Genomic DNA, 10,000 nt, shown 5'->3' on the forward strand with positions numbered 1-10,000 from the left:
CCTCCACACCCCCAATCACTCACCGACCTACCCCTCCACACCCCTAATCACCCACTGACCCACCCCTCCACCCCCAATCACCCACTGACCCACCCCCACACCCCCAATCACCCACTGACCCACCCCTCCACAACCCCAATCACTCACCGACCTACCCCTCCACACCCCTAATCACCCACTGACCCACCCCTCCACACACCCCAATCACCCACTGACCCACCACTCCACACCCCCAACCACACACTGACCCACCCCGCCACACCCCCTATCACCCACTGACCCACCTCTCCACACTCCCAACCACCCCCTGACCCTCCCCTCCACACCCCCAACCACCCACTGACCCAACCCTCCACACCCCCAACCACCCACTGACCCACCCCTCCACACTCCCCAATCACCCACTGACCCACCCCTCCACACCCCCAATCACTCACCGACCTACCCCTCCACACCCCTAATCACCCACTGACCCACCCCTCCACACCCCCAATCACCCACTGACCCATCCCTCCACAACCCCAATCACCCACTGACCCACCCCTCCACACCACCAATCACCCACTGACCCACCCCTCCACACCCCCAATCACACACTGACCCACCCCTCCACACCCCCAATCACCCACTGACCCAACCCTCCACACCCCCAATCACCCACTGACCCACCCCTCCACACACCCAATCACCCACTGACCCACCCCTCCACACCCCCAACCACCCACTGACCCACCCCTCCACACCCCCAACCACCCACTGACCCACCCCTCCACACCCCCAATCACCCACTGACCCACCCCTCCACACACCCAATCACCCACTGACCCACCCCTCCACACCCCCAATCACCCACTGACCCACCCCTCCACACCCCCAACCACCCACTGACCCACCCCTCCACACTCCCAACCACCCTGACCCACCCCTCCACACCCCAATCACCCACTGACCCACCCCTCCACACCCCCAACCACCCTCTGACCCACCACACCCCCAATAACCCACTGACCCATACCCCCAATCACCCACTGACCCACCACTCCACTCACCCCCAATCACCCACTGACCCACCCCACCACACCCCCATTCACCCACTGACCCACCCCACCACACCCCCAATCACACACTGACCCACCTCTCCACATCCCCAATCACCCACTGACCCAACCCTCCACACACCCCCAATCACCCACTGACACACCCCTCCACACCCCCATTCACCCTCTGACCCACCCCACCACACCCCCATTCACCCACTGACCCACCCTGCCACACCCCCAATCACCCTCTGACCCACCCCTCCACACCCCCCAATCCCCCACTGACCCACCCTGCCACACCCCCATTCACCCACTGACCCATCCCACCACACCCCCAATCACCCACTGACCCACCCCGCCACACCCCCAATCACCCACTGACCCACCCCGCCACACCCCCATTCACCCACTGACCCATTCCACCACACCCCCAATCACCCACTGACCCACCCCTCCACACCCCCATTCACCCAGACCCACCCCGCCACACCCCCATTCACCCACTGACCCACCCCGCCACACCCCCAATCACCCTCTGACCCACCCCTCCACACCCCCCAATCACCCACTGACCCACCCCTGCACACACCCAACCACCCACTGACCCATCCCACCACACCCCCAATCACCCACTGACCCACCCCTCCACACTCCCAACCAGCCACTGACCCATCCCACCAGACCCCCAATCACCCACTGACCCACCCCTCCACACCCCCAACCACCCACTGACCCACCCGTCCACACCCACAATCACCCACTGACCCACCCCTCCACACCCCCAATCACCCACTGACCCACCCCTCCACACCCCCAACCACCCACTGACCCATCCCACCAGACCCCCAATCACCCACTGACTCACCCCTCCACACCCCCAACCACACACTGACCCACCCCTCCAAACCACCAATCACCCACTGACCCACCCCTCCACACCACCAATCACCCACTGACCCACCCCTCCACACCCCCAATCACCCACTGACCCACCCCTCCACAACCCCAATCACCCACTGACCCACTCCTCCACACCCCAACCACCCACTGACCCACCCCTCCATACCCCCAATCACCCACACCCACCCCTCCACACACCCCCAATCCCCCACTGACCCACCCTCCACACCCCCAATCACCCACTGACCCACCCCTCCATACCCCCAATCACCCACTGACCCACCCCTCCACACACCCCCAATCACCCACTGACCCACCCCTCCACACCCCCAATCACCCACTGACCCACCCCTCCACACCCCCAATCACCCACTGACCCACCCCTCCACACCCCCAATCACTCACCGACCTACCCCTCCACACCCCCAATCATCCACTGACCCACCACTACACACCCCCAACCACACACTGACCCACCCCGCCACACCCCCTATCACCCACTGACCCACCTCTCCACACTCCCAACCACCCCCTGACCATCCCCTCCACACCCCCAACCACCCACTGACCCACCCCTCCACACCCCCAACCACCCACTGACCCACCCCTCCACACTCCCCAATCACCCACTGACCCACCCCTCCACACCCCCAATCACTCACCGACCTACCCCTCCACACCCCTAATCACCCACTGACCCACCCCTCCACACCCCCAATCACCCACTGACCCATCCCTCCACACCACCAATCACCCACTGACCCACCCCTCCCCACCACCAATCACCCACTGACCCACCCCTCCACACCACCAATCACCCACTGACCCACCCCTCCACACCCCCAATCACACACTAACCCACCCCTCCACACCCCCAATCACCCATTGACCCACCCCTCCACACCCCCAACCACCCACTGACCCACCCCTCCACACTCCCAACCACCCTGACCCACCCCTCCACACCCCAATCACCCACTGACCCACCCCTCCACACCCCCAACCACCCTCTGACCCACCACACCCCCAATAACCCACTGACCCATACCCCCAATCACCCACTGACCCACCACTCCACTCACCCCCAATCACCCACTGACCCACCCCACCACACCCCCATTCACCCACTGACCCACCCCACCACACCCCCAATCACACACTGACCCACCTCTCCACATCCCCAATCACCCACTGACACAACCCTCCACACACCCCCAATCACCCACTGACACACCCCTCCACACCCCCATTCACCCACTGACCCACCCCGCCACACCCCCAATCACCCTCTGACCCACCCCACCACACCCCCATTCACCCACTGACCCACCCTGCCACACCCCCCAATCACCCACTGACCCACCACTCCACACCCCCAATCACCCTCTGACCCACCCCTCCACACCCCCCAATCCCCCACTGACCCACCCCGCCACACCCCCATTCACCCACTGACCCATCCCACCACACCCCCAATCACCCACTGACCCACCCCGCCACACACCCAATCACCCACTGACCCACCCCGCCACACCCCCATTCACCCACTGACCCATTCCACCACACCCCCAATCACCCACTGACCCACCCCTCCACACCTCCATTCACCCAGACCCACCCCGCCACACCCCCATTGACCCACTGACCCACCCCGCCACACCCCCAATCACCCTCTGACCCACCCCTCCACACCCCCCAATCACCCACTGACCCACCCCTGCACACACCCAACCACCCACTGACCCATCCCACCACACCCCCAATCACCCACTGACCCACCCCTCCACACTCCCAACCAGCCACTGACCCATCCCACCAGACCCCCAATCACCCACTGACCCACCCCTCCACACCCCCAACCACCCACTGACCCACCCGTCCACACCCCCAACCACCCACTGACCCATCCCACCAGACCCCCAATCACCCACTGACTCACCCCTCCACACCCCCAACCACACACTGACCCACCCCTCCAAACCACCAATCACCCACTGACCCACCCCTCCACACCACCAATCTCCCACTGACCCACCCCTCCACACCCCCAATCACCCACTGACCCACCCCTCCACAACCCCAATCACCCACTGACCCACTCCTCCACACCCCAACCACCCACTGACCCACCCCTCCATACCCCCAATCACCCACTGACCCACCCCTCCACACACCCCCAATCCCCCACTGACCCACCCTCCACACCCCCAATCACCCACTGACCCACCCCTCCATACCCCCAATCACCCACTGACCCACCCCTCCACACACCCCCAATCACCCACTGACCCACCCCTCCACACCCCCAATCACCCACTGACCCACCCCCTCCACACCCCCAATCACCCACTGACCCACCCCTCCACACCCCCAACCACCCACTGACCCACCCCTCCACACACCCCCAATCACCCACTGACCCACCCCTCCACACACCCCCAATCACCCACTGACCACCCCTCCACGCTCCCAATCACCCACTGGCCCACCCCTGCACACCCCCAATCACCCACTGACCCACCCCTCCACACCGCCAATCACTCACTGACCCACCCCTCCACACACCCAACCACCCCCTGACCCACCCCTCAACACACCCAACCACCCACTGACCCACCGCTCCACACCCCCAATCATCCACTGACCCACCCCTCCATACCCCCAATCACCCACTGACCCACCCCTCCACACCCCCAATCACCCACTGACCCACCCCTCCACACCCCCAATCACCCACTGACCCACTCCTCCACACCCCCAATCACCTACTGACCCACCCCTCCACACCCCCAATCACCTACTGACCCACCCCTCCACACCCCCAATCACCCTCTGACCCACCCCTCCACACCCCCAATCACCTACTGACCCACCCCTCCACACTCCCTAATCACCCACTGACCCACCCCTCCACACCCCCAACGACCCACTGACCCACCCCTCCACACCCCCAATCACTCACCGACCTACCCCTCCACACTCCCAACCAACCCTGACCCTCCCCTCCAATCCCCCAATCACCCACTGACCCACCCGTCCACAACCCCAATCTCTCACCGACCTACCCCTCCACACTCCCAACCAACCCTGACCCTCCCCTTTAATCCCCCAATCACCCACTGACCCACCCCTCTACACACCCAACCACCCACTGACCCACCCCTCCACACACCCAACCACCCACTGACACACCCCTCCACAACCCCAATCACCCACTGACCCACCTCCACACCCCCAATCACCCACTGACCCACCCCTCCACGCTCCCAATCACCCACTGACCCACCCCTGCACACCCCCAATCACCCACTGACCCACCCCTCCACACCCCCAATCACTCACTGACCCACCCCTCCACACACCCAACCACCCCCTGACCCACCCCTCAACACACCCAACCACCCACTGACCCACCGCTCCACACCCCCAATCATCCACTGACCCACCCCTCCACACCCCCAACGACCCACTGACCCACCCCTCCACACCCCCAATCACTCACCGACCTACCCCTCCACACTCCCAACCAACCCTGACCCTCCCCTGCAATCCCCCAATCACCCACTGACCCACCCCTCCACACCCCCAACCACCCACTGACCCACCCCTCCACACCCCCAATCACCCACTGACCCATCCCTCCACACCCCCAATTACCCACTGACCCACCCCTCCACACCCCCAATCACCCACTGACCACCCCTGCACACCCCCAATCACCCACTGACCCATCCCTCCACACACCCCGAATCATCCACTGACACACCCCTCCACACCCCCAATCACCCACTGACCACCCCTGCACACCCCCAATCACCCACTGACCCATCCCTCCACACACCCCGAATCATCCACTGACACACCCCTCCACACCCCCAATCACCCACTGACCCCCCCCTCCACACACCCAACCACCCACTGACCCCCCCTCCACACCCCCAACCACCCACTGACCCACCCCTCCACACCCCCAATCACCCACTGACCTACCCCTCCACACCCCCAATCACCCACTGACCCACCCCTCCACACCCCCAATCACCCACTGACCTACCCCTCCACACCCCCAATCACCTACTGACCTACCCCTCCACACCCCCAATCACCCACTGACCCACCCCTCCACACCCCCAATCACCCACTGACCCACCCCTCCACACCCCCAATCACCCACTGACCCTCCCCTCCACACACCCAATCACCCACTGACCCATCCCACCACACCCCCAGTCACCCACTGACCCACCCCTCCACACCCCCAATCACCCACTGACCCACCCCTCCACACCCCCAATCACCTACTGACCTACCCCTCCACACCCCCAATCACCCACTGACCCACCCCTCCACACCCCCAATCACCCACTGACCCACCCCTCCACACCCCCAATCACCCACTGACCCTCCCCTCCACACACCCAATCACCCACTGACCCATCCCACCACACCCCCAATCACCCACTGACCCACCCCTCCACACCCCCAATCACCCACTGACCCACCCCTCACCACCCCCAATCACCCACTGACCCACCCTCCACACCCCCAATCACCCACTGACCCATCCCTCCACACCCCCAATCACCCACTGACCCACCCCTCCACACCCCCAACCTCCACTACTTTCTCATTTCCTGTCAGAGTCACCTTGTGTACAGACACTCCTGTGCCCAGCGTCACTTTACGGACACACAATCAATCTGTGTGTGTGTGTGTGTGTGTGTTTATATATAGTATGTATTGAATTTTTACGTATAAGTTTCTGTGAAGCATAATTGGGCTTTGAGTTTACATATATGTAGTATCTTTTCAGATGTATGGAATCTTTAGAGCAGAGATGAGGGGGTATTACTTTAGCTGGGGTGGGGGGAGGTTTGTGAATCTGTGGAGTTTGTTGCCTTGTCAGCCAAGTCACTGGGGATACTTGAAGCGGGGGATTGATATGTTCTTGGATTAGTCAGGAGAACGGGGTCGAGAGGGACAATAAATCAGCCACGGATGGAATGGCCCAATTGCACTGCTCGATCTTCTCGTCTCACATTGGAGCAGCCTGTTCGCACTCAGCCCAAGGTTTTCCAAAGCATTTATTTACTTGGGTGAGATGAGTAGAGGAACGGGCACCTCCTTCTGTGATCACCCAACTGTAAGTGCCCCGTTAGCTCTCCCATTTGCTTGTTGTATCTGCACGTTGGCCGTTGTGTCCCGATGAGGCCAGTCTCCAGGTAGAGAACTGGGGAACTTCCCAGCCGGATGGCTCGAACATTGAATTCTCCAACGTCCGGTAATTTCTCCCCCTCCGCCTCTTCATTTCTTCGTTCTCTATTCTGGCACCACACTTGCCTCCTTCTCTTCGATCCCCTGGCCATCAGCTCCCCTTATTCTCCCATGGTCCACTCTCTCCTCCAATCAGATTCCATCTTCTTCAGCCCTTTACCACTTCCACCTACCATCATCCAGCTTCTTACTACATCCCCTCTCTCTCCCAGCCACCCACCTTCCCCCTCACCAGGTCTCACCTGTCACCTTGTCCTCCTCCCCCTCCCCCACCCACCCACCTTCCCCCTCACCTGGTCTCACCTGTCACCTTGTCCTCCTCCCCCTCCCCCACCCACCCACCTTCCCCCTCACCTGGTCTCACCTGTCAGCTTGTCCTCCTCCCCCTCCCCCACCCACTCACCTTCCCCTTCACCTGGTCTCACCTGTCAGCTTGTCCTCCTCCACCTCCCCCACCCACCCCCTTCCCCCTCACCTGGTCTCACCTGTCACCTGTCAGCTTGTAATCTCACCCACCCACCCACCTTCCCCCTCACCTGGTCTCACCTGTCACCTGTCAGCTTGTAATCTCCCCCACCCACCCACCTTCCCCCTCACCTGGTCTCACCTGTCACCTTGTCCTCCTCCCCCCTCCCCCACCCACCCACCTTCCCCCTCACCTGGTCTCACCTGTCAGCTTGTCCTCCTCCCCCTCCCCCACCCACCCACCTTCCCCCTCACCTGGTCTCACCTGTCAGCTTGTCCTCCTCCTCCTCCCCCACCCACCTTCCCCCTCACCTGGCCTCACCTGTCAGCTTGTCCTCCTCCTCCTCCCCCACCCACCTTCCCCCTCACCTGGTCTCACCTGTCAGCTTGTCCTCCTCCCCCTCCCCTAGTCTCACCTGGTCTCACCTGTCAGCTTGTCCTCCTCCCCCTCCCCTAGTCTCACCTGGTCTCACCTGTCAGCTTGTCCTCCTCCTCCTCCCCCACCCACCCACCTTCCCCCTCACCTGGTCTCACCTGTCACCTTGTCCTCCTCCCCCTCCCCCACCCACCTTCCCCCTCACCTGGTCCCACCTGTCACTTTGTTCTTTCCCCTCTCTCCCAACTCCCTTATTCTGGCTGTGTTTGTCCTGCATTTCCAGCATCTGCATGATCTTTTCCAGCTGGGAGCTCAAAGTAAATATTATTATCAGAGTACGTGAACAGCCCCGCGGTTCACGTCCCTGCGAGCAGACTCAGTGAATCTATAGAACAGTCACTGCAAACGGGATCAGTGAAGGATCCACCAGACAACAAACGGTGCAAATGCAAATATAAATAAACAGCAATAAACAACGAGATCATGAGATGGAGAGTCCTTAAAGTGGGATCATTGGTAGTGGCAACGTCTCAATGAGGGACGAGTTCGATGACCTCATGGTTTGGGGGGTGGGGGGGTGAGTGTTAATAACTATTCCTGAACCTGCCTCTCCTCACCTCGCCTCCTTTCCTTTCCCCTGAGGTCCACCCTCCCCTCCTGATCAGAGCCCTTCCTCTCCGGCCCTGCACCTTTCCCATCCAAAGCAACGCGTGCAAGATGCGGGAGGAACTCCCCAGGCCAGGCAGCGTCTGCGGGGGAAAGAAGTGAACAGTCGGCGTTCCGGGCCGAGATCCTTCCGTAGGACTTTACCTTTCATCTTCTAGCAAGTCCTCTTTCCCCCCCCTCGCAACCTTTTTATTCCACAGTCTTCCCCCCTCCCCAGCCCTGAAGAAGAGTGTCGACCCGAAACGTTGACTGTTCATTCCTTTCCACAGATGCCGCCAAGGACAGAGATAGAGTGGATGTGGAGCGGATGTTACCTATAGTGGGGGAGTCTAGGACCAGAGTACACAGATGGAGTGGATGTGGAGAGGATGTTTCCTATAGTGGGGGAGTCTAGGACCAGAGGACACAGACAGAGTGGATGTGGAGAGGATGTTTCCTATAGAGGGGGAGTCTAGGACCAGAGGACACAGATAGAGTACATGTGGAGAGGATGTTTCCTGTAGTGGGGGAGTCTAGGACCAGAGGGCACAGATAGAGTTGATGTGGAGAGGATGTTTCCTATAGTGGGGGAGTCTAGGACCAGAGGAAACAGATAGAGTGGATGTGGAGAGGATGTTTCCTATAGTGGGGGAGTCTAGGACCAGAGGACACAGATAGAGTGGATGTGGAGAGGATGTTTCCTATAGTGGGGGAGTCTAGGACCAGAGGACACAGATAGAGTGGATGCGGAGAGGATGTTTCCTATAGTGGGGGAGTCTAGGACCAGAGGACACAGATAGAGTGGATGCGGAGAGGATGTTTCCTATAGTGGGGGAGTCTAGGACCAGAGGACACAGATAGAGTTGATTTGGAGAGGATGTTACCTATAGTGGGGGAGTCTAGGACCAGAGGACACAGATAGAGTGGATGCGGAGAGGATGTTTCCTATAGTGGGGGAGTCTAGGACCAGAGGACACAGATAGAGTGGATGCGGAGAGGATGTTTCCTATAGTGGGGGAGTCTAGGACCAGAGGACACAGATAGAGTGGATGTGGAGAGGATGGTTCCTATAGTGGGGGTGTCTAGGACCAGAGGACACAGATAGAGTGGATGTGGAGAGGATGTTTCCTATAGTGGGGGAGTCTAGGACCAGAGGACAGGGATAGAGTGGATGTGGAGAGGATGTTTCCTATAGTGGGGGAGTCTAGGACCAGAGGACAGGGATAGAGTGGATGTGGAGAGGATGTTTCCTATAGTGGGGGAGTCTAGGACCAGAGGGCACAGATAGAGTGGATGCGGA

At 60.8% G+C, this 10,000-nt stretch overlaps 1 protein-coding gene across 1 annotated transcript in view; it reads left to right on the top strand.

Moving 5' to 3' along the window:
* The window catches only part of LOC132385615 (junction plakoglobin-like), a gene marked incomplete at its 5' end in the record, with an annotated part of 68,186 nt that overhangs the window by 1,018 nt on the left and 57,168 nt on the right, over positions 1-10,000 (top strand).

This window comes from Hypanus sabinus (assembly GCF_030144855.1).
Source record: "Hypanus sabinus isolate sHypSab1 chromosome X1 unlocalized genomic scaffold, sHypSab1.hap1 SUPER_X1_unloc_17, whole genome shotgun sequence".
In the NCBI taxonomy this organism is placed as follows: Eukaryota; Metazoa; Chordata; class Chondrichthyes; order Myliobatiformes; family Dasyatidae; genus Hypanus; species Hypanus sabinus.